This window comes from Ischnura elegans, chromosome 13, assembly GCF_921293095.1.
Source record: "Ischnura elegans chromosome 13, ioIscEleg1.1, whole genome shotgun sequence".
Lineage (NCBI taxonomy): Eukaryota > Metazoa > Arthropoda > Insecta > Odonata > Coenagrionidae > Ischnura > Ischnura elegans.
The window spans coordinates 13,988,337-14,012,665 of NC_060258.1; the positions used below are offsets into that span (position 1 = coordinate 13,988,337).

At 36.9% G+C, this 24,329-nt stretch overlaps 1 long non-coding RNA gene across 1 annotated transcript; it reads left to right on the plus strand.

The window, feature by feature from the left end:
* Positions 1 to 1,093: 1,093 nt before the first annotated feature.
* Positions 1,094 to 24,079, plus strand: LOC124170104. The gene is made up of 5 exons (XR_006867314.1): positions 1,094 to 1,200; positions 12,626 to 12,723; positions 15,524 to 15,621; positions 20,051 to 20,221; positions 23,932 to 24,079. It is a non-coding gene; the product is annotated as an uncharacterized LOC124170104 (long non-coding RNA).
* Positions 24,080 to 24,329: the final 250 nt, after the last annotated feature.

The window sequence follows — 24,329 nt, forward strand, 5'->3', positions numbered from 1 at the left end:
CGCGTGGTGGGGCATGCCTGCACAAGTTGGGCTACATCCAACGACCTCGTTTTTGTAGGCCAGGAATTGACTGCATTGCCAACGAGGCAAACACTTATTTCTTCGGCCGGCACATTATTGCAAACTTGTTAACCTCATGTACTATGGAGATCAAGACATCACTATAGATGTATAGCGTTGATAAAACGGATAATTGGAGTTAGGAAGTAATTAAGCATTCGTGCATGTGTCAAACCGATCAAGAAATTTAGAGTCCGCACGTAGACAGCAGATCACTCATTTATTCATTAAATTTTCCCAAGGGCTGTATAAAATAATATGAATCGTCCATTAAGAAATTGCTTGGCTAATAAATATTTTTTCAAATCAAATTCAATGAGCATTTTTTAATATAAATGAGAAATACACTTTCTTAAAATAAATAGATAAAATATTATTGCATGAAAATTTGTTACGCTGAGCCAGCGATCGTTCCAAATATGAATCCTTCCAATGACCCATTAGATTAGTAAGATGAAACGACGTTATTCAGTTGGAAACAATCAAAGTTATGCTTCCGCAACTAACATTCCTCAATTAGCTGCTCTCCTCTGCCTTTCTTAGACATTCAAACTTTATGCTTCACGACCCCTTATTATACATATATTTTTTTTAAATCACGAGATGTGGGTCAATATTTTTTCTTAGACATTATAATCGACTCGTACTACAAAAGGTTCATTTTAAAAAGATACCGTTTTTGTCTATCATTATCGTTTCTCACTCAAAGTATCTGTTTTTTAATAGCTCACTTCAACATATCTACTTTTTAGAAGTATTATAGTCATCTCAAACTTGCATTTTATCAAGTATTTTATCATTAGTGTACTCGGTATTTCACTCCAATAAAATCTCCCCAATAATACGCCATTTATCTCTGTTTGTTAAGTCAACACCTTATCCAGGAAATCTTCCTTCGGTGTGGAAATCGCACACCTTCCTCACGTGAACGCATGAATCACATGACATCTATGATCGCCGTTATTGCGAGTACTTATAGATAAATAGCAAAAAAAACGGAGGATATGAAATGGGTGTAAGATAATCCTTCGCTTACTTTCCGACCGGAGAAGACGCCGTTTAGACGCACCTTGAAGACACTGAGCTAGAAGAAGACTGCCGAATTAGCCTGCCTTTTCATTTGCGAGGTCCAGTTTTGCTGTGAGTACAACTCCAATAAGTTTACTTTGTGGTATTTTTATGCTCCGACGTTTCTAATTATTATATACCATTAATTAGGACATTAGAATAGTTCCCTCGGATGTAATCCAAGATGGCGATCCCTGCGTTTTAAAAAGTTGTTTGCATTGACGAATATTGAAAGATTTGAGTAGGATGCATTGGGTTGTAATAAGTCATAATTTGTCTTCCCTAGACCCCAATATCTTTCTCTTTGCAAATGGAAGTACCAAAACTTCCCTCACGTTTATCACCTTTAATCTTTTCTGGCTTTATTGCATTTGCCTTCCTATCTCAACTCTTGCCACGAATGCAGTGCTACCAACACTGGAAAGACGACCTTTCTTCCAATATTATGGCGTATGATAGAGAAGACTGCTGGCTTCAAAGATGAGGCTTAGTTAGGGATTTAAAGGAATGCGTGCGTCATCCTGCAGACATAAAAGATCAAATGTTGATTCAAGTAAAATTTTATAAATGTATTGATTAAAAATGGTTTTAGAATGGGAAAAACTGTGAATACGCCCACAAAACGGGGCACGGGAAAGTGAAAAATCGCAACGTATCCACCTAACATCACCAACTGTGCATTCCATGCATTTGCATGTAATACAATTTTCTCTTGCCATCTATGCAGACGATATTTATTAGTCCCAATAATTCGCTCCAGATGATCTGGGTATATCTGTGCCTCATAACAAACTTTCTCTTCTCCCAGAGCTGTATTTTATCCGACGACTTTGTTTCCGTAACTTTCCCGGCATTACCTGCAAGAAAACGAATAGGGTATTTATTATTGGTACTTTCCATCCACCTTAGCAACCATTTAACAGTAAGTACTAATAACTTTACACCTCCTTGTATACATTTCCGTTGATTTGCGGAGCGATATAATTTATTCTGTGGTAAAAAAACATGTACAGAATCTTTAATGATTGGGTTGAAGATTTAAAGCACAAAGCGATACTAAAGTTTTTCTTTGTGCAACAACATGAGAAGTATTTTTAAAATTATCCAATGGGATGAATGCGTCTACTGATGCTCTTAATATTAGTCGCGAGGCGAGGCGTCGGCCGATAGGAATACTGTTCGTGGGCTGGGCGTGGCCGAAGCTAATGGCGGACATTCAAGGCTACTTATCTCGAGTAAAAATCAGATATGAGCTCCTAAATTGACCTCTATTAATTTCCCATTAGAATGAACAGAATATTTTATTGCATTTGAGGATTTGGGATCAATAATTTCAAATAATGTGAATATAAAAAATAATGTTGATAATAGTATTCTACAGATACTCTCGACGGCTTTTTATTTCACTGTTGCAATAGGTCTTGATTTAAATCCTTTTAGTTTATATGACGATTTAAAATGCTGTCAAAACTTCATAAGCCTTTTTCGGCCAAAGTTGCGAAAACACAACATTATCAGGAAATGCACAAAATGTTTCCATTTACTTTTATTCATATAGAATTCGCAACGTTCGATAAATTTATGCTCAAACCGATTTTATCGAGATAATAATGACATTTAATAAGTATCTCGATATTTTAGAAAATACTCAAAATGTGTCAATTTTTATGTCACATGGTACGCAAGAGAAATATATTTTCCTAAGAGTAAATAATCCCTTTTTCAAGTTTCTAATTCGCCCATATAAACCTCTAAATTTCTGTTATTATATGTTACGGCTTATAGGTATTTCGTCAGTAATTTAAACGAAAATCGGATCGCGAACAAAATGTCGTGTTTTCGCTACATAGGCCCAATTAGGTATCTGTGGGCAATTATCCAACCCACAATACCTTACAATGCTGCCTCGTAGGAATATGCCGGTTTTATCATCATATATGATTCTACGCTTTTCATGCCACGTATTTGACAAATATCTTTATATTCGGTAGTTAAAGTTTTTTGATATGATGTTGTATTATATCCGGTGAGATATTGTATTATTTAACCTAAATCCACTATAAAATAGAAACTATTTACGATTTGAAAGGAATTAGAGATATCAGAAGAGAAAATATTTGCTTTATTTCACATTTTAATTGGTACTAATTTTATCATTGCAGATTGAGTTATAAAAAAATTAATGACTATTTATGAAGTACAGGGTGGGGCAGAATGGACTACCTAGTTTCAGACAGTCACTGTCGAGTGCGCAGGTGTGTTAGCGGGGTGGGAATAGTGTCGTTTGGTGGGGGAAGCGATGCCATTTTTTAGTAATCGCCATGAATTGATCTGGTGAGCATCGAAGCTTTGTCATAGAAACGTTCTTTATTAACAATAATAGTGTATTGGCAACGCAGAGGGCTTTTCGTAGGCAGTTTGGTTTGGCTCGTCATAACAAGGTTCCTGATGTAAAAACCATGACGAAATGGATCACTAGTGTGCGGGCGACTAGACCTCCACTTCCTAGAAAACCAGCAGGGCGACCTAAAAGTGTTAGGACACCTGAAAACATCGTGGCAGTGAGAGCGTCCATTGAGCAGTCCCCATCGTGCTCTGCGCGGAAACATGCTGCTGCCCTTGGAATATCGTCCAGAACAGTAAGGCGAATTTTACACACTGACCATCACTTACATCGCTGCAAGATGATGGTCGTTCAAGAATTGAGTCCACAAGACTGAAACGTACGGATGCTTGCAATGCAATTTTAACCTCTGTGCAACCCGACGCTATTCTGTGGTCTAGCGATGAAGCGCCTTTTCACCTCTCCGGCACAGTTAATAAGCAAAATTTTCGGTACTGGGCGACTGAAAATCCTCATGAACTTCATCAAAGACCTCTTCACAGCCCCAAAGTGACAGTTTGGTGCGCCGTGTCCTCCATAGGCATTATTGGGCCTCACTTTTTTGAATCTCGAGGTTTAACTGTGACTGTTATCTCTGAGCGTTATTGTGAAATGCTGGAGAATTTTTTCAACTTAAAGTGGAGGAGTATGGTCAGCAATATGACACATAAGCCTTTTGGTTTCAACAGGACAGTGCCACGGCTCATACCGCCCTTCGTTCACGCCAAGTCCTGCAAAGACAGTTTCCCGGCCGCCTGATCTCATTACGAGGCGAGGTTCCGTGGCCCCCTCGCTCCCCGGATTTGAGTCCATGCGATTTTTTCTTTGGGGATATCTCAAAGCTGAGGTTTACAAAGTTCAACCAAGGACCTTGGAAGCTCTTAAGGAGGCAATTACAGATGTCATCGTTGGAATATCAGAAGATATGCTGAGAAGAGTTTTCGAAAACTTTTTTAAACGACTCAATATGTGCATTGCTTGCCAAGGTCGTCACCTGGATGAACAAATTTTCAAATTCAAATAAAATTAAAATGGCATTGAATGCAGTTTTGGGAAATATAAACGTTTTAAAACTATCTTTGCAATTTTTTTTACAATTCACCCGTCAAATCAGGGAGTCCATTCTGCCCCACCCTGTACATGAAAGCAGTATTGGTGGACTAAAAAAAACAAATTTTGTAAATTCATATGTGGTATGGCTTTTTTTCTGTCGTTTCGGCAACTACTTCTGGTCTAACTATTTGAAGTCCCTTGCCAAATTCGTCCTTTCATGCTTCACGAATCCGCGATTAATTCTTAGACCTATCTTTTGCAATGTTTATGGACGTGAATTGCATACGGATATGTCATCTACTTACTCATTTACTTCACTTTTTAGATACGTCCCTGCTAGATACGATTTGAAGTCTACCAGTGAAATTTACTTTCTTTGCATCGCATGAACAATTGCCGGTCGTCAGTAAAACACTTTTCATTAAATTGATAAACTAGGACCTATTACCCCTGAATTCTAGTGCGGCAATTTACATTTGCATAAACAAGTAGGTCCACAGCTTTGATTCATTTACAATACTCCCATATCACATGAGGCTATGGAGTAGTGTTTTCTTTTTCTGCTTAAACGTTTCCATGTGCCCAACGGGAGCGTTGAACTGGAATAGCTGTCCACAGTGACAACCGAGTGTTCATTCCATCAATAAATGCTAAGACCTACAGCTTCATCAAATGCTTGTTTTCACATTCCTCTTGGTCAAATGCCGATATTTTTACTGTATTCTATCAGGGCCTTTTAAATTTGAATAAAATTTTTGCATTGTGGAATTGCTGGAAGTTAGGCATCCATTTTGTCATTACTCCGGATATTTGTCGGCCTGGCCGTAAGAAACCCAAAAAAACTTTACTTAATAAGCGCCTACCTTATTTATTCCTTTCATCTTAACTCAATGAATTCTAATATGCTACCTGGGATATTGTTGTGGAAGTCGGTGATAACCCTAAATATTAAAAAAAAAGAACTTTTCCGATAACTATCAGTGACAGAAAAAAAACTTTCCCAAATGAGGTCAATAGATTATCTATTTGAGTAATACGATTTTTTTAAATAAAAACTCTTTTGACATTTAAAATGAAGAGTATCCTTGCAATTCATTTTTGATTTTTTCCGCACATTTCGATTCTAAACAAGTAGGAGAAAACGTTAATGTAAAATAAAAGTCATTCCTCCCCTAACGAGACAACTCTGCTTTTTGATAATGAGTTTAATGAAAAATACTAATACCTTTTCTAAGGAGTTACAAAAGAGCTCCGCATTAATAAGTCTCTACATCTGATGTTTCGTCCTGTATTTCAAATGTTCCGTAAATGTCAACGTCTATATTTTGGTCTTCAACCCATTATCAAAATGTATATGAATGTACAAATTTTGTGTTCCATGGAACTCAAAATGCTTTCATGTATTTCATTAAAAAGTCATAAATTGTTGTATTTCAATCTGATATTGATAAAATTAATTCCAATAAAATAATTTTAAATACAGGCCGTTCTGAGATATTATTCGGTTTGACTAATTTATACACAGTAGAATTGTTTAGGAGGTAAAAATGTATTATTGATAAGATTTATTGGATCGAAAGATATATCAATCATGGCACAAGAGAATCTTAAAAGATATCAACTGATTTATTTATCAATATATTCTAAATAATTTCAATTTATGTGTAATTACAAACAAGGACGTATCCAGAATCAAAAGTTGGGGGAGGGGTAAGCAACGTTTGATAAAGTTGTAACATTTAAATGTGGAAAAGTTTAACGAAAATAATATTAGAATCATAACACAAAGAAAATTATAATAGCACTTTCATTAGTGTTTAAAATAAATTGCTTAAAAAACTTAGTTTGGTTACATGTCCTGCACTAATAATTTTTAGTGAACTATAAGATTTCGTTTCAATCCAGTCCTAAAACTGCCTGAAAGACTTTTCTTTAAGGGTAAGTCGTCTCCCCTTCCTGCTCCTTGCAGAGTAAGCCCATGATTACATATATAAATAGAGTATAACTGTTGATTCCATACAATCTCCTGCTCCTACTTCCTCATATGTATCTCTTTTAGTAAAATAGGACATTCCGAAGCATTTGTAAGTGAGGAAATAATGCCGGTCCCTTAAGCTCTCCTTTATCAAAGTTTCACTGAAAATTGATAGAAAAAAGGCGCTTGTTGGTGTTATGACTCTGGTTACTAGGGGTTTAGACGGTTGTATTGGATGTCCTCCGTATGAATTTTTATCATTTCTCGTCTCATTCATTCCATACATAAGTATGTGTGAGTGATGTTCGAAAGAGGGTTTCATAGTATGCAGCCTATTTGGTGCGTCATGTGTTCACGTAGAATCTATCTGCTTGTTTCTTCTGCCGCTTTAAGAATTTATGAAATTGCCACATATACCGATAACATTATGGATGTGCATTATGAGGATGTATAGGTTATAAGGAGGCAGGACAGAGTAGAGTGAAAAATAAATTAATTACGAAATATGAAGACGGTGCTGGATAAATGGTAACGGAGGAAGGGACATTGGTTACATTCGCGAGGATTAGGCAATTAAAGCGTTGCACATCAACAGCTGTTTTCTGCTAAGTCCCTTAAAAGCGCTCTGGTTTTCGAAGCGTATTTTGGGCCACTATTTCACTGAGCAATCGTCGCTGATTGGTTAGAGTTCAAGTATGACGTTTATGTAGGAGTAAAGAATTGTAAGTTAGAAAAGGTTATAATAGATTTGTTAGTGTTACTGATCTCTTAGAACAACCGTATTTGAATCACTGTCATACCTTAGGCTTTAAACTGGACTAAAACTATCAAATTAATCCATTAGAAATTAATTTTCGGACGAAATATACTACGTATTCTGAAAAAATTACATGCAATAATTGATCAGATCCTAAGAATAAAATAAGATACAGATACTACAGATGATTTGAAATGTCGTACGTTTTTAGGTTAAAATGTCGTATTTTCCGCTTACACGGCAAAAGACTTCTCATAGTAACAGTGGCTGTACGATAAGAGACATAAGGCGATATGAGATAACAGTTTGGCGCAATCGTAAACCCGTCCGTAAGAACCTATGCACTCGAGTTTGAAATTGGATTTACAATTATCTCAGAGTGGATTATTGACTGTGGGAGCTGGAGGAAAATCATTAAATGAGAAATGATTTGAAACGCGTGTGCAACTGAAGAAGAAAACTATATTGTCAATCTGACAAGTACCCGGATTTCAAATTTCAGCGATAATGATAAATTAATATAGTTTAAATATATTAGAGAAGTGATACTAAAACACTTCAAATCAAATAGCACAGTATTATTGTCAAAGATGTTCTATTTCATTCCATTTTAGTTTAACCCTTAAGTGCACGCTAGCGGGGTTTTTGCCGCACTTTTACATTTTTGATTTTCCCAAGTATAAATTCAAATTTGAGGGTATTTTAACGTATCTAAGTTAACTTCAAATAAATAAAAGCACAAAAATATTTTTCCCATTCATTTATAAACTAAAATATCACATAATTATATGCAAATTTCTTGAAAAATACTTCGACTAATTTTTCAAAAGGAATTGCAGACGGCAATGTAGAACAAAGGAAATCTGGAATAAAGTCAAAAAACACACAAAAAAAAAAGGAAATGTATATGCTAAATCGTTAATGCAATAATTAAAATTTTAAAAATAACAAAGTATACTAGCAAAATTAATTTTTCAATTTTTTCATCCTTATTGGCCATCACTGCCTCTAAAATGACATTTGTGACATTTTTTGACGCAGATGGAATGATTATTGCATATTAATAGAAAACATTCGTATATTTACCGTATTATAATTTTTACATTTTCCACGTGTAAAACAATGACCCGCCCTACATTGACGTTCATATGCAGAAGCCGATAATTCAGGAATTTTCCCAAGTCTCATTGCTAGAAAAGCCTGTGTCTGCTGGAAAATTACCTTTTTTCACCCTGGACTTGAAATGTTTATCTGCAAGGCTAAATGCGAGAGCTTCCATGAACTCCATTCTTGGTATTCGATGGATTTATTTCTAAATTCTTAGCTGCAGAGATCACGTGGCCGCTAAGAGTAGCTATAAAAATAAACCGGAGAAATTGTGATAGAGGTCACCTTCGTATTCGTCTTGAAGGGGAGTAATTTACACTCTTCTGGTCCACAAAATCGACACCTCCCTTGGTTGAGTTGTAGTTCAGGATCATTTCAGGTTTTTGCAGTTCGTTTCGATTTCCTCTTTGCAGGGCAACGTAGAAAGCACTTCAAAAGAATTTCACATTTGTTTCGTTTAGTGCAGTACAAAACAAGAGTTCAGGTATCCTGGAAACCAAGAAATGAAGTTGCAGCCTATCGAATTTTTCAGGGTAGAAACTCCTTGTGGGTTTAAGGATTTTTTCACGGTACCTAATAAAGTTAGACCATTTTCTAGCAAATAAATGGCTAAATCAAGACTTGAATAGTAATGCTTTGCTGTTATTTTCCCATTTGAATTCATGAATTCCCGTTGCTATCGCGAACGCTGTTCTGTAAATCATCAGGCCTGTTCCATCTGTTTTAAAAGCTCTTCTAGCATCTCCCTTTCAACTTTTATTTACAGAGAGAGTGTATTTAATTCCAAACAAATATATTATTTCTATACGAGAAGTAATGATGCAACCTCTGATTCTCGAGTACACATGAGATAACAGTTTTCCTTCAATATACAAGTTGGTATTCTCGACATTTTTTTCAATCCCGTTCAGTAAAATCGTTTTCGGCAACAATTCGAGTTCAGTTGCGGCATTCTTAGGAAATGATGTTTGCCCTGGTGAAATACGAACAATGTATTTAGCTTTTGTTTGGGTGTTTGCAAATTGTATCTTAGAGTTCAGCCAAAAAGTTTCACCGTTTTCTGTTGATCTAGACAAACGTTGAAATTATGTGGGCGGCTAACAATATTATTATCATCAGACTGCTAACTCTCGCTGGAATGTAATGTGTCTTCAAAAAAATTCTTCCTCCCCTTCACTTTAATGTGAGAAATCAAAAAAATATTTTCCATATCGTGGTTTACCTGCCCTCCCCTCCCTTCTTCATTATCAAGCGTTTGAAGCACTCGTTAGAACTCAACAGGGTGATAAATACGTACTGACCTTGGAATATCATATACTCTACATTAGTCATCACCGGCTCGATTTGTTCACAATTCTATAAAATCATAATGCAATTTATGTCCATAAGGAGGTTACGATTCCTGAATCTTGATGCAATGCCTTTGCAGCATTATGGTCTTTTCCCGCAGGTAGATACAAAGAGTGCCGACCCTTGGTCTTCAAACTCCGATGCATAATACATTATAATAAACGTGCATCACTTATTTTTCGGTCACTAGTTGAGTGTATGTAGTGCATTTTTACATAAATGTAATGCATATTTGATTATGTAGACGAAATTTTTAAATTACGACATGTGGTTTGAGGTTGACATAAATTATGCAAATAATAATAGTAAAGAAATGATAATGCAAATGCTTATAAAAATATAATAAATACGAGACAAAATATTAACATAGTATTGCAAAAAGGATTATGCTTCCAAGTTTCCACGGTGATGACAGATTATCAGTAGCTCCTTAGTATCGTGTGAACGCCATCTAGCGGCAAATCTCCCAAAGTTACGTCGTTCTCACTTTGTAAGATTCTAACGCAATAGTTGGTCGTCACATTGACGCAAACATATGTTCTTCGTGGAGGGAAAAGTACAGAAATAGAATAACAAAGTATGCCACAAGTGATCCATTCACAGTAAACGCGCTATTTCGAATTTTTGAAAAATGCGGCAAAATCCCCGCTTAGCGTGCACCTAAGGGTTAATGGATCAGGTGAGACAAATTATCTCGATTACTTAAAAAATGGATGCATTAACAGTTACTTTCATTCTCCAATTATGTGAGTGTAAGATTTATTGTAGTTTTTTATTTATGTCAATTCAAATCGACAAGAGAAATAACGAATTTATTCAAAACGTTTGTATCAAGAGCCTTCTCAAATTTCGTAACGGCTTTACAGATATTAAATATTAGAGGTCAGTATTATAAAAAAATAAAGTTGTAATCATTTAGATCTGCGACATCCGTGAATTTTAGTTAGTTTTCAGCTAATCAGCAAATTGTCAGGAATCCAGTTGCTAGGATCTCTCCCTAAGAACAAACAAACCAGTCGGCGAGTTTGATACAACGAGTAAGCAATAAATATTTCATACGATTTCCGAAGCAAATCGAAACTTACGAATAACTTTATTATTCTTTCTCACATAACAGGAACAAACGCAGTTTTGCTCACCTTTTGCACAGACTATTAAATATTTTTGCCACTAAAACCAAATATTTGAAGATTGATCAACATCATTACTAAAGAACTTTAATCATAACCAAAAGCAAACCTTCACAGAGTATATTATTCGATTTCTAGTAAATAACGACAACCATAAAAATGTCTTTTTCAAAGCGCCACCACTATTACGCAGAATAAATATAATGAATGTGGCAAACTTACGTTCGACCAAAAATTTAAAAATTCTAGGGAATATTCTGAAAGCAATTTATAATAAAATATGTATTATCAGTAAGAATAACTACAACTTTGTTCAGTAATGCAAAGGATAAAATTGATCCCTCACAAAAGTCTAGTATCTTCGAATGTAGTAGCTCCTACTGTAATTCAGTTTAAGCCAACCAGACAATGAGAAGTATTAAGGCCAGGTTCAAAGATCATATGCCTCATTTTAGATACGTCAGGCCAAATACAAAGTGGTATCGAGTTCAGTATATTTAATCAAGTACATAGGAATAGACAATGAACATTTAATGATGAAAACTGACTATTTTATCCATATGAAACCGTTTTCATAACCTCAATAAAACATTCCGTTGCTATTCATCTTTATCAGCCCTTATAAGGCATTTTTATAAACGGAATGTAATTGATAACGACCAAGCTCAATCGCCTACACGTGTGGTGGTGCATGCCTGCACAAGTGGGGCTGCATCCAACGACCTCGTTTTTGCAGGCGAGGACTTTAACCCACAGCCAAATAGGCAAACACTTATTTCTTCGGCAGGCGCCATATTGAAAAAGTATGAATCTCATGCTATCTGTTGAGCAAGACATCGTGGACGCGTTATGTCGAGTGCCTATGGATATGTAGTGTACATAAAACGTTATATATTGGAGTGAAGAGGAAATTACCTTACGTGCGCGTGTCAGACCGGTGAAGACGTTTAAAGAATTCACGTACACAGCAGATAACTCATGTATTTACTTAATTTTGCCAGAGACTACAATAAATAACCTGATTTGTCCGTTCAGAAACCGCTGGGATCATAAACATTGTCCCAAATTGAAATTGATGAGCGTATTTAATATTAATGAGAAATACACTTTCTCACAATAAAGGAAGAGAATACTACTATCCTATGGAAATATGTTACGCTGAGATGGCCATCTTAGCAAACAATGAATAATTCGCATGACCATCTGTATCACTAGATAAAAAAGGTGAAACAACATTATTGAGCTGGAAAAAATGTAAGCCATACTTCTGAAATTCACATTATTTAATTAACTGATCTCTCGCTCCTTTCTGAAACTCACAGATTCGCTTTGTGCCATTAAATTGATCTTTTTCAAAAGATATCGGCAATATTTTTGTCTATCATTATCATTCTTCACTCAAAGTATTCGTTTTCTATAGCTCATATCAGCAATAACTTTCCTTTCCTTTTTAGAAGTCTGACAGTCATCTCAATCATGAATTTCATGAAATACTTCCTCAATTCTGCACTCCTTATTATTTGCTCCAGTAAAACCTCCCCAATGAATGCGTCAATTACCTGTGAGTCAATAACTCATCCAGGAAATTTTCCTTCGGTTTGGAAATCGTAGACCTTACCCGACCTGAAAGGCATGAATCGCATGCTATCTATGATCGACGTTATTTAGAGTACTTAAAGATAAATAGCAAAGAAATCGTAAAATTAGAGATGAGTGTAATATAATCCTACACTTACTTTCAGACCTGAGAAGACGCTGTTAAGACGCTCTTTGAAGACAGCAAGCTAGAAGACAACTTCTGAATAAGCCTGCCTATTCATTTGCGAGGTCCAATTTTACTGTGAGTACAATTCCTCTCTGTGAACTTTATGATGTTTTAATGTTTCTTCCTTTGTAATTTTTATGTGCCATTAATTAAGAGATTAGAACAATTCAATTCGCATAAATGAAAGAAGGCCTTTTCCTGCTTTTTACAAAGTTCTTCGACGAAGATTTAAAGGTTTTTACAAGAAGGAATTGGGTTGTAAGGTATCGTGATCTGTCTTTCCTCGACCTCAATTTATTTCTCTCTGGAATAGAAGATACAAAAAAATCCTCTCATTTGTCACCTTGAATATTTTCTTGCTTCATTGCATCATCCTTCCTGGCACAATAGTTCTTGCCCTTGAGTATAGTGCTTCTAACCCTGGAAAAGCGACCTTTCTCCCAGTGCAATGCGTATGTTAGAGCAAGCTCCAGCATTCATATGCGAAGCTTACCAAGGAACTCTAAGCAATGCCTTGCATCATCTTGCACACATAATGGATGAAATGTTGATTTCAGTGCAATTTTACAACTATATCTATTACAAATGAATTTAAAAATGGGAAATATTGTGAAAACGCCCACAAAGAAAGAAGATTGAAAGATTTTTACGAGGTGGAATTGGGCTATATTGAGTCATGATCTTTCTCCCCTCGACCCCAAATTCTTTCCTTTTGGAAAATAAATTACCGCATGATCCCTCACATTAGTCACCTGAAATCATATCTTGCTTTATTGTAGTCGACTTCTTGGCAGAATAATTCTTGCCCACGAATGTAGTGCTTCCAACCCTCGATAGATGACCTTTCTTCCAGTAAAACAGCGTATTTGCGTATGTTAATACTGGCTTAAGGCCTCATCTAATAAGCTCAGTAAGGGACCCTGAGGAATTAGTTGCATCAACTTGCAGACGTAATTAATGAAATGTTGATACAAGTTAAATTTTACAATTATATCGACTTGAAATGAATTTTAAAATGGAAAAAAACTATTAATATGCCCGTAAAGCAGAGCAAACGAAAGTTAGCGAGATGATATCGTATTTACTCACCTGCACTAGCTAAAAATTAATTGAACTCGCAGCCTCGTATCTTCATTTGTCGTTTATGAAGATGTTGTATATACATCCTGATTTCCGCGTCAATTGATCTGGGTATATCTCCGCCTAACAAAAAACTTTTTTCTTCTGTTTGAGCTGTAGCTTACCCCACGACTTTGTTCAAATAACTTTCCTGGAATTAGTTGCAAGTGGACGAATGGGGTATTTATTTTTCTTATTATTCATCCACCATAGTAAAATTCACAATACTAATTATTATACTCTTCCTCGTACTATTTTCTCGACTTTCATAAGTATGATGCAAATCGTTACGCGGTAAAAAAACATATAGACATTCGCAATTGATTCGACAGACGATTACGGCCACGAACCGTAACACAGTTATCGCCTTGTTTCGCCACTAGGAATTAACTTTTGTCTGCGAATTTCCCAGAATGAATGCGTGTCCTGATTCTCTTAGCATTAATCACGATGCAATCATGTGAGTCAAACGTCACGCGGCATCAGCCAATAGAAATGCGGTTCATGGACTGGGCGTGGCCGAAGCTGACATCAGATATTTAAGGCTGCTTATCTCGAGTAAAAATCGGATATAAGCTGTTAAAATTTACCTCTAATTGGTATTATTCACATCTTTTTTGTTTGAAATATTTTAAACGAATTCATAATTTTCAGTGCTTTCTACTATTGAGTATTTCAGTATAACATGCAGATGATTTCCGATAAAGATAGCCTTAATATAGATTATTCTTCCTTCTAGTCCCTTTATCTCTCTCTATGAAACCATCGCTTGTAGTCTTTCAGCCAATGATAACTCACGGCCTCTAAGAGCGATTGTAATGCCACTCTAGTCTTTTAATTGAATGAAAGTGGTGAATACGGAAACTGACGGAGTAATCTATTGTTTAAGGGGCGGTGGGAATAATTGTGTGGTTTACAAAATGATGGCTCAATGAATGATCTTTTCTTTCCTTCCTTGAAAACCTATCACTTTACAATCAATCATTTGGGACTTTCGAATTGATCGTGCGATTTTGGATTTACCAATTGATTTTCCGCATAAATCCCTTATTCAATCTGACCTATATTGAATGAGACGCATGTTGAAAGTGTTACTCAGTGTGGGAGTATGCTATCCTGGAGGAAATTCGCGCAATACGAGGGCGGAATGATATCCAACACACTTGATAGAACTGCACAAAATGGCCGAACTCCCACATCTATTCCATTGACCGAACTGACCGACCTTCCATGAAATGCCTCTATTTTTATGAGTGCTGTTCGATTTGAAATGAAAAATTAATATTTCGTCCCATAAGTAGCTATTTAAATCTTAGGGAGGCGCTGCAATCATCAGAGCTTCAATTAAGCACATGTTTGGAAAGTGTAAAGTGTGGGTGTATTACTTTGTTGTTTATAATTAATAGAATCCTGCGATTTACCATTGCAATTATCATTAACTCTGAAAATTGTATTTCACTATGTGGAATATACGTTTTCACAAATAATTTCTGCCGTTTCCATGCTCCAGTCATCAATTAAAGTAAACAAATATTTGCTGCAAAACTGTTTCAAATTGAGGTAAGGAATACGGACATTGATATCAGAGATGAGAAAATATTGTTAAAGAAAAGAAAAAATGAAGAAATATATATATTTTTATGGTGTGTTAGGACATCAATTTCGGGACATCAGGACAAGTTTGGTTGACAGGATAAAAAGCAGACGATACGCAATATTAGAAATGAGTGTAGGATAATCCTCTGTTTATTTTCAGGCCAAGGAAGACGCTGTTTAGACGCTCCTTGCAGACAGCAAGCTAGAAGACAACTTCTGAATAAGCCTGCCATTTCATTTTCGAAGTCCAATTTCACTGTGAGTATAATTCCAATTCTAAATAATTTCTGTGATATTTTAATATTCTTGCACATGAGCTAATTTATATGCCATTAATTGAGATAATATAAAAGCTTCCTTGGTAATATTGAAAGAAGGCAATCCTCTGCGTTTTACAATGTTGTTGGCATGGGCAAAGATTGAAAGATTTTTACGAGGAGGAATTAAGCTGGAGTAGGTCATGTTCTGTCTTTTTTCAATTCTAATTTATTTCTCTCTGGAATAAGAGATATCAAAAAAATCCCTCACATTTATCATCTTGATTCTTCTTTTGCTTTATTGCACTTGCCTTCCTGGTGCAATGTGTTTTGCCTACGAATGCAATGCTTCCAACCCTGGAAAGACGACCTTTCTTGTAGTAACACATGGAATTTGCGTAATTGTAGCAGGCTCCAGGGTTCATCTACTAAAAGAATAAATAACGAACGCTAAAATTCCACACTATTTAGTTTGAATGAACGCCGAACCGATTTCGACACGTAAGGTCATTATCAAGGCACAAATCGGCCTTACTTAGTTTCACTTATGTTGCATATATATTTGGGTCGGTTTTTTCAAATAAAATAAATTAATGTGGAGGTTTATCATTCGTTCTATGTTCTCAAGAAGATCAAAAATTTCCATCAATTGTCGCCGAACACTGTTACTTACGTTAATTATGTTCATCTACGAAGCTTAGTAAGGGACTCTAAGAAATGCGTTGCATCATCCTGCAGACATAATGAATGAAATGTGGATTCATGTGCAATTTTATAACTATATCGATTAAAAATTAATTAAAAATGGGAAAAACTATGAATATGCCCTCAAAGAGGTGCACGGGAAAATTTTCGAGATAGCAACGTCTTCATAAACCTGCACTAGCAATGCATTCAATGCATAAGCTGGTAAATAATTTTTCTTTTGTCGTTTATGCAGACGATATACAGTTCCTGATTTCTGCCCCTGAACATCCGGGTATATCTGCGTCTAACAACAATTTTTCTCTTTTCTTTGAAATGCAAGTAGATTATCCCACGACTCTTTCCCATAACTTTCCCGGCATTAGCTTCAAGCACACGAATTGTGTATTAATCATTCGTATTATTCATCCACCATAGCAACCTTTTTACAGGACTTATAACTGTACACTTCCATGCAAACATTTCCATTAACTTTCAGCGGAGCGATATAATTTACTCCGGGGTTAAACAATATACAGATTATATTTATTGATTAGGTCTAAGATTTAGGACATAAACCGTTAAATTATGAATGACCATTTCCGCCGTTATGAGAAACGTTTGGCTATTTATTCCACGGGATGAATGCGTGTTCTGATTCTCTTAGCATTAGTCACGAGGCAATTACGAGGTTTACACGTCACGCGTCGTCGGCCAATGGCAATAAGTTTCGTAAGTTGGGCGTGGCTGAAGCTAATAGCGGACATTCAAGGCTGGTTATCTCGTGTATAAATTGGACATGGGCTCTGAAAATTTATTGGGCTTTTTCTCCTGTTGAACATTTAAAATTTAATCTGCAGATGATTTCCGATAAGGATAGCAAAAATCTAGGTTCTAATACCTCCCCGTCAATTTGACCCCCACACACCCCGGTATTAGTTGCACCTAAACCACCCCACCACCGTCTTAATTCCTAGCTGCACCCCTGATCTCTTGTACCCTCTTTCATCCAGGGACAACCCAAGGCCTCTATGAGCGATTGTATTGCCACTCCAGGCTTTTAATTGAATGAAAGTGGTGAATACGGAAAGTGACGGAGTAATTGGTTGATTGAAGACCGGTAGGAATAATTGTGTGATTCATAAATGATGGCTCAATGAGTGATCATTCTTTTCGTCCTTGAAAATCTATCGCTTAAGCAATCAATCATTTGGGACTTACGAATTGATCGTGTGGTTCTGGATTTACTAATTGATTTTCCACACACGTCCCTTATTCAATCTGACCTATATTGCATGAGATGCATGTTGACAGTGTGGCCCACTGTGGGGTTATGCTATCCTGGAGGAAATTCGCGCCATACATGGGCGGAATGTGATCCAACAGACTTGATTGCACTGCACAAAATGGCAGACCTTTCATAACTATTGCCACTGTTTGCAATGAGCAAGGAGGTTCTAAATATTAGGAGGCGCTGTTTCTTAGTTTTTAGCATGGTCAGAGTTCCGCCGAATTAGCTTGACAATTTTTGGACTTAATCTCCGACTGATATTTTTACGTGGCTAAGTTTTGCTCTGGAAAATTAACTACATTAACCCATTATGATCCAATGTTCAAATCAATATCAAAAACGTATAAATTTTGAGCTCTTTTGAGAAAATATCGAAACTGCATATTATTTTGTGGTGTATATTTTGTTGTCGAAATACTTATCTACCTCGATAATTATGATAGACTGCAAAAATTTTCATCTTTTCAGAATGAAAAATCTTGAAATTTCTCCCACAAGCAGCTCTGGGTTATAAAGTGTTAAGTGAAAAATGCTTCCATAATCACTAGTACTTAGCCGCTAATTGTCATTGGAGTTTTCCCATCATTCGTGATTCTTCAATTTATGTATAAGCTTTGTGTCCTGTTACCCAATTTAATGGCGAATATCCTTGAAAATATACTTTTGCACGGTAATTATTACACATCCATCGGCTGTAATGAAATTAAATACCATTATAAGTGCAGAGAAATAACTAGTTTTCTCTCGTAAAATTCTATTTTCAGCTGGTATGTTTTTAAAACGTAACCGCAGTGATTTTTAAATATTTTGACCAAGGAAAATATGTTTGAGACGTCACTCCGCGAAGCCTACCGATGGCGTTTAAAATAAATGTATACAGAGTGCATTCCATAGTTTATTTCAATGCATTAACAATGTTATGCATGCCAAAAATTTCACCAATTATTGAGCATTGCCTCTTAAAGGATTAACAATGTTTTTTCTTTATCTTTCTTTCAAAGAGCGATTTATTGGCCCATAACTGTGATGAAAGCAACTAATTAATTTTGATATCTTTTATTCCTTTGTATAGATATTATTCTTCTATCCTAAAAAAAACAATTTCTTTGATTGCAATTGCCTCTACTCAATTCAAATCAACTCATAATAATTTCTATCGACCGTAAACGTCATCAATATCGAATGAATAAAATCTTCTCGGGTTAAGCACCGGGTCAGGCTTTTTGAGGCCAAAACTACGATCATTTGTCATCAATATCACCAATATTAGGTTCGCCAATATCAGCAAAAGAGACCACATATCAGTGCGTGAGTCGTGTTACAAACGTATCGAAGACTGAAAAAATTTTGTTTTGAAAGTATCAACCACGAAATCGTGAAAAAGTTACCTTCACTGAAAAATAAGTTTTTCAATTAGATTTTTTGGGTTGATATTCTTTATTCAGTGATACGCGTTCGAAAAAAGTGCACCAATAATGCAACAAGTGATAATACGCTTGTTCTCTGGATTTGCTACCTTGGGTTCATTTTAATGGGTTTACAAAAGTGTCCACTCGCGTAATTGAATAGCAATGATACAAATGTCACGGAGAAATAGGGTAAAATTGGGAGCGTTTTTTGAAACTTATTCTCACGGTGATGTGATGTATCAAAAGCATAAATTTTCAATGCTATTTCTCATGATTAAGAATGCATATATCCCTGCATAGTATTTCAATCCTAAGTTTGTTATACCCACTGCAGGTCATCTTTTCTCCCTATCTCTCCCATTGCCAGTTCTTCAACCTCTTTGAAGCTCTTCTTTCCCGAATCCTTCTTCATCTGACTCCCATATTTGTCCTCATGTCCTACTCTGGACACTTTTCCATCAGTTTCTCATTCCAATATGTTTCCCATTATATCTGACTCCGTGACCAATTCACTTTGTTCTTCTTTGGAGTACAGCGATCTCTAGTGGTCTTTCTTCCACATAATCTCCTTTCTCCTTATTCCTCACCCTATCCGTCCATTTCGTCTTCAGCATTCATCTCCAGCACCAGGTCTGCAAGGCCTCTGTTCTTTTCAAATTACTTTCTCCGATAGTCCAATATTCTGAACTATAGTGCACCTCACACATATTTCAACTTACTTCTTCACGATCCTCAGCTTTACGATCTATTTGCATAGTATCCATGAATACTCCCTTAGCTGACGCTATTCAACACTTGGCGAGAGTCGTGCTTCTACTATCTCTTGTAGTGGTACTCTATTCCATTTTTTGAGATCCAGGAATTATCACACAAGCATTTATGGCAGCACTATAGTTACATGCTTGACACAATTTCTGAATTAATTGAGCACTTGACGAACGTATATGGTCAAGCATACTAAAATGCACACTTATTACTGCCTTTAATGATTCCACGGTGCTCTTCAGCTCCTATTAGCTAACACGAATACTTTTCCCTCGATCAAGGAGTTTTGCCATGCTGAAATCAGGAATTGCTCCCCTGGCTTCCCAGGAAGACCTAGAGGATATGGTGTCACCAGGCGCGAGTCTACTAGAGCTGGATCCGCTGATGAACCACAACTCCACCTCCTCAATTCCTGATGCATCAGCGTTTAAGATAGACGGACAGGATGGTCGGTACGTATGAGAGCACTTCTCACAGCTTACGCTACTTTGTATCGTTTAACAGAGAGCTCACATTTGGGACACGAGGGAATCACTGACTCCACACTACACCGCAGAGCACAGAGAAGACACAAATTGTCGGCACGAGAGTGGAGCCAAGGCAATGGAATTGGATAATTGAAATCTATGATAGTATCTCTAAACGTTTCTTCTAGCATCCTAGATCTAATTTTTCTCATAGCTTTTATTTTTCCTTTAAATCCTCCAATCAATCGCTAACTGCAGAAAAGCAGTCCAAGTTTGATAATTTATCTTTTTTTTAACTAATTTGTTGCTACGCGCAAGACGCAACGCTTCCTACTAAAAGGAAACACGCATGCCAATAAAACCAAGCATATGTTTCCATAAAATGTTATGTTTTCAGTAGGAAACGCTGAGTCTTGCACCTAGCAACAACTAAAATAAAAAAAGTAAAATCGTCCAACTTGGAAATGACGACTTTCTGCAGTAACCAATTCATATTAGGAATGAATGGCGGTTGAAATGGATAAAACGTTTCAATCTAGTACATATTTCGATTGATGGCTATTTCTCATCACATTTAAAACAAATTATTCCGTCGTATTTTCGTACTTCACATCAAAAGAGTATCGCATCCTACGTAGGGTTTTAAATGATGATCTGTGAGAGTCTCGTCTCGGTGGTCCAGACGAGACTTGAATTTCTCGCCATTGTCGACAAGACTCTCGGTGCGGCGAGAGTCACCCATGGGACTATAGTTCACTCCAGTCTCAAGAAGTCTTGCCCCTTTATACTTACGCAATGCGTAGGCCGGCCCTTATTTTTCAGAATTTCGAAAAGTTATGTTTTCCTGGTCTCAAAATGATCCAAATGAGGTTTATATTCAAGAGTTAAAATTTGGTTACTTTAAAATAACGGCAACCCGTGCCCCAAGGGCCCTAAGTACTAAGGACCCTCAATTGAGTTTCTTGGGATCAAAAAAGTGCTATTCCTATGTAAAACGTAAAAGTAAAGCCCTTTAGGGCCAATTTACTGTTGGTTTTGACCTATCTCTAAGCGTTTAGGAGATATCTTCCGTCGTAATGCAATCCCCCCCCACAGGGCGCCACCTCGCACCGCGGCACCGCTGAGGCACGGCCCGCACCACTTACTACAGACTTCCCCTCCACCCTCTCCCCTCCCTCGGCAAAGACTTTGCTCCTGACGACAAGATTTACGTGCTAGTGGTACAGTATGGAATAGTTTGCTCCTCTTGTGTCATGATTAATGTTGTTAAAGCCCATAATGTCAATTTTAACCCTTCAACACCGTCCTATGCACGAGTACTGGGTACCGACCCCTTAAACCTTGATTTTTTGCCGCCATACGGCCGCGAACCATTCCAGCAGGCTTTGTTCCAAAGTGCTTCTTATGTACAAAATATTATAAGCATGTGATACAATTGTGTCTATGAATTATAAAGGAATGAAGGGAATGGGCAGGGCTTTCAGGGCTCCAACAATAGATAGAAATATTTAAGGAAGAAGAAACGAGGCAGTCAGTTTACGGATGTAGATCACTGTGGAGAGATGGAGATAGTTCTTGTCTATAGTGTGCAAAGGATAGGAAGTGATAAGTTTTTTAGGATGTGAGGAGAAAAGTGGTGAAATAAATACTTTATCATGAACGTGACGTTCATTTTAAGAGTATACCAAAAAGGAAAGGCATGTAATCAAGACTAAATCCAGGCATTGAACTGTTTGGAAAAGAAAGTGAAGAAATACTCGGCTCAAATTTACCTACAGTGAGAGAAGTACTGTGTGTTTTCTTTATCACCTAATAGGTTCGAAATTTATAAGACTTAGTGCGAGAAAAACCGTGAGAAATGCGTCTCTTCCATGGTGCAAAACTAGAATTCCTGTTATTATGGAAAATAAGGTGATTGAAAAGTTAGAAAAATGACGCAAAGAATGGATGAACGTGCAACGACATAAAAAGAGCGCGAACTATAGTGGAGATGAATGTTAGAGATTATTTCGTCACAAAATTTGATGATTTGTTTGAAAATGCAAGTAGCAGTACCATTGAATTTTTTGATGCACGAGGAGGAAAGCGCAGTTAATCTCTCGGATAAATGTGCTTGGGCTGAAGAAATAACGTTCTTACGCAAATAAAGAGGAGAACAAAATGAAGTTATCGGTGGGAATAAATATGCACTCCATTATTTGATGCGCACATACGAGGATGGAATGAACATCCAAGAACGATTTGCAAATTATTCGGGCTCATCAAGTGGGAAATAATAGTGCAGCGAGAGGTGTGAAACTAATTCAAGATTTTTAGGCAGTCACTTTGAAGGAAGAGGGCTTTCCAAATGTATTACTGAGTGTGACTTTTCATCGTAGTACAACCCTTACGTGCGGAAAGGCACTTTAATTGCCAAATATGGGATGTCAGTGAAAAACTAGAAATACAATGAAAATGTATTTTATTCTGGTTAATGTAACGAAATTCATGTACAGAGTGAAAATAAATTCATCCCTTGGATTGGAAGTATTATTATGGCAATTAAATTCTTTCTAAGGTAAGCACATTTCTTCAGAGGCTAGATCTTGCCAATGTGAGCAAAGTCTTTGCCGAGGGAGGGGAGGGGGTGGAGGGGAAGACTGTAGTAAGTGCTGCGGGCCCTGAAAGCCCTGCCCATTCCCTTCATTCCTTTATAATTTATAGACACAATTGTATCACATGCTTATAATATTTTGTACATAAAAAGCACTTTGGAACAAAGCCTGCTGGAATGGTTCGCGGCCGTATGGCGGCAAAAAATCAAGGTTTAAGGGGTCGGTACCCAGTACTCGTGCATAGGACGGTGTTGAAGGGTTAAAATTGACATTATGGGCTTTAACAACATTAATCATGACACAAGAGGAGCAAACTATTCCATACTGTACCACTAGCACGTAAATCTTGTCGTCAGGAGCAAAGTCTTTGCCGAGGGAGGGGAGAGGGTGGAGGGGAAGTCTGTAGTAAGTGGTGCGGGCCGTGCCTCAGCGGTGCCGCGGTGCGAGGTGGCGCCCTGTGGGGGGGGATTGCATTACGACGGAAGATATCTCCTAAACGCTTAGAGATAGGTCAAAACCAACAGTAAATTGGCCCTAAAGGGCTTTACTTTTACGTTTTACATAGGAATAGCACTTTTTTGATCCCAAGAAACTCAATTGAGGGTCCTTAGTACTTAGGGCCCTTGGGGCACGGGTTGCCGTTATTTTAAAGTAACCAAATTTTAACTCTTGAATATAAACCTCATTTGGATCATTTTGAGACCAGGAAAACATAACTTTTCGATATTCTGAAAAATAAGGGCCGGCCTATTACGCATTTATTATTAGGTATATATTTTATTTCATCTAAATGGTTACACCAATGCTCATTTTGTCAGTAATATAATAAAACAGAAACATTCAGTTTTAAATTAACAAAAAAAGAACTCCTACACTGAATCACTACACATCTTTTACCAATGATTATGGATGATAACTAAGATATCAAAAATCATGATCATCAGTAAATTTTGATTAGGTAAGTAATAAATTTTTTTTCTTAAATTAGCTATATCAATTTTTTACAACATGTATTGGACGCACAGTGATTGCTACCTTTAGTGATTCTATGTTGTTCGTCAGCTCCTATTAGCTAACATTATTACTTTTCACTCGATCCAGGAGTTCTGCCACCATGCTTAAAGCAGACCTTGCTCTCCGGGCGTCGCAGAAAGACCTGGAGGAGGTGATTTCAATGCATCCAGACACAAGTACAGAAGAGCAGCAGCCACTGATGCAACGCTGTGGCAGCTCCTCAGGCATTAACGTATCAGTGACAGAAATAAACTACCAGGATGATCGGTACGTATGAGAGCACTGCTAACAGCTAACCCTTCTTCGTTTCGTTTAACTGAGAGCTCAGACTTTGGGCACGAGGAAAATGCTGACTCAGCACTACAACTACACAGAGAAAGCAGAAACTGTCGGCATGAGAGTGGGGCCAGGACAATAGAATGGGATCCAAATCTATGATATTTTCTCCATAAGTTTCTTCTAACATTCTTGAGCAAATTTTTCTC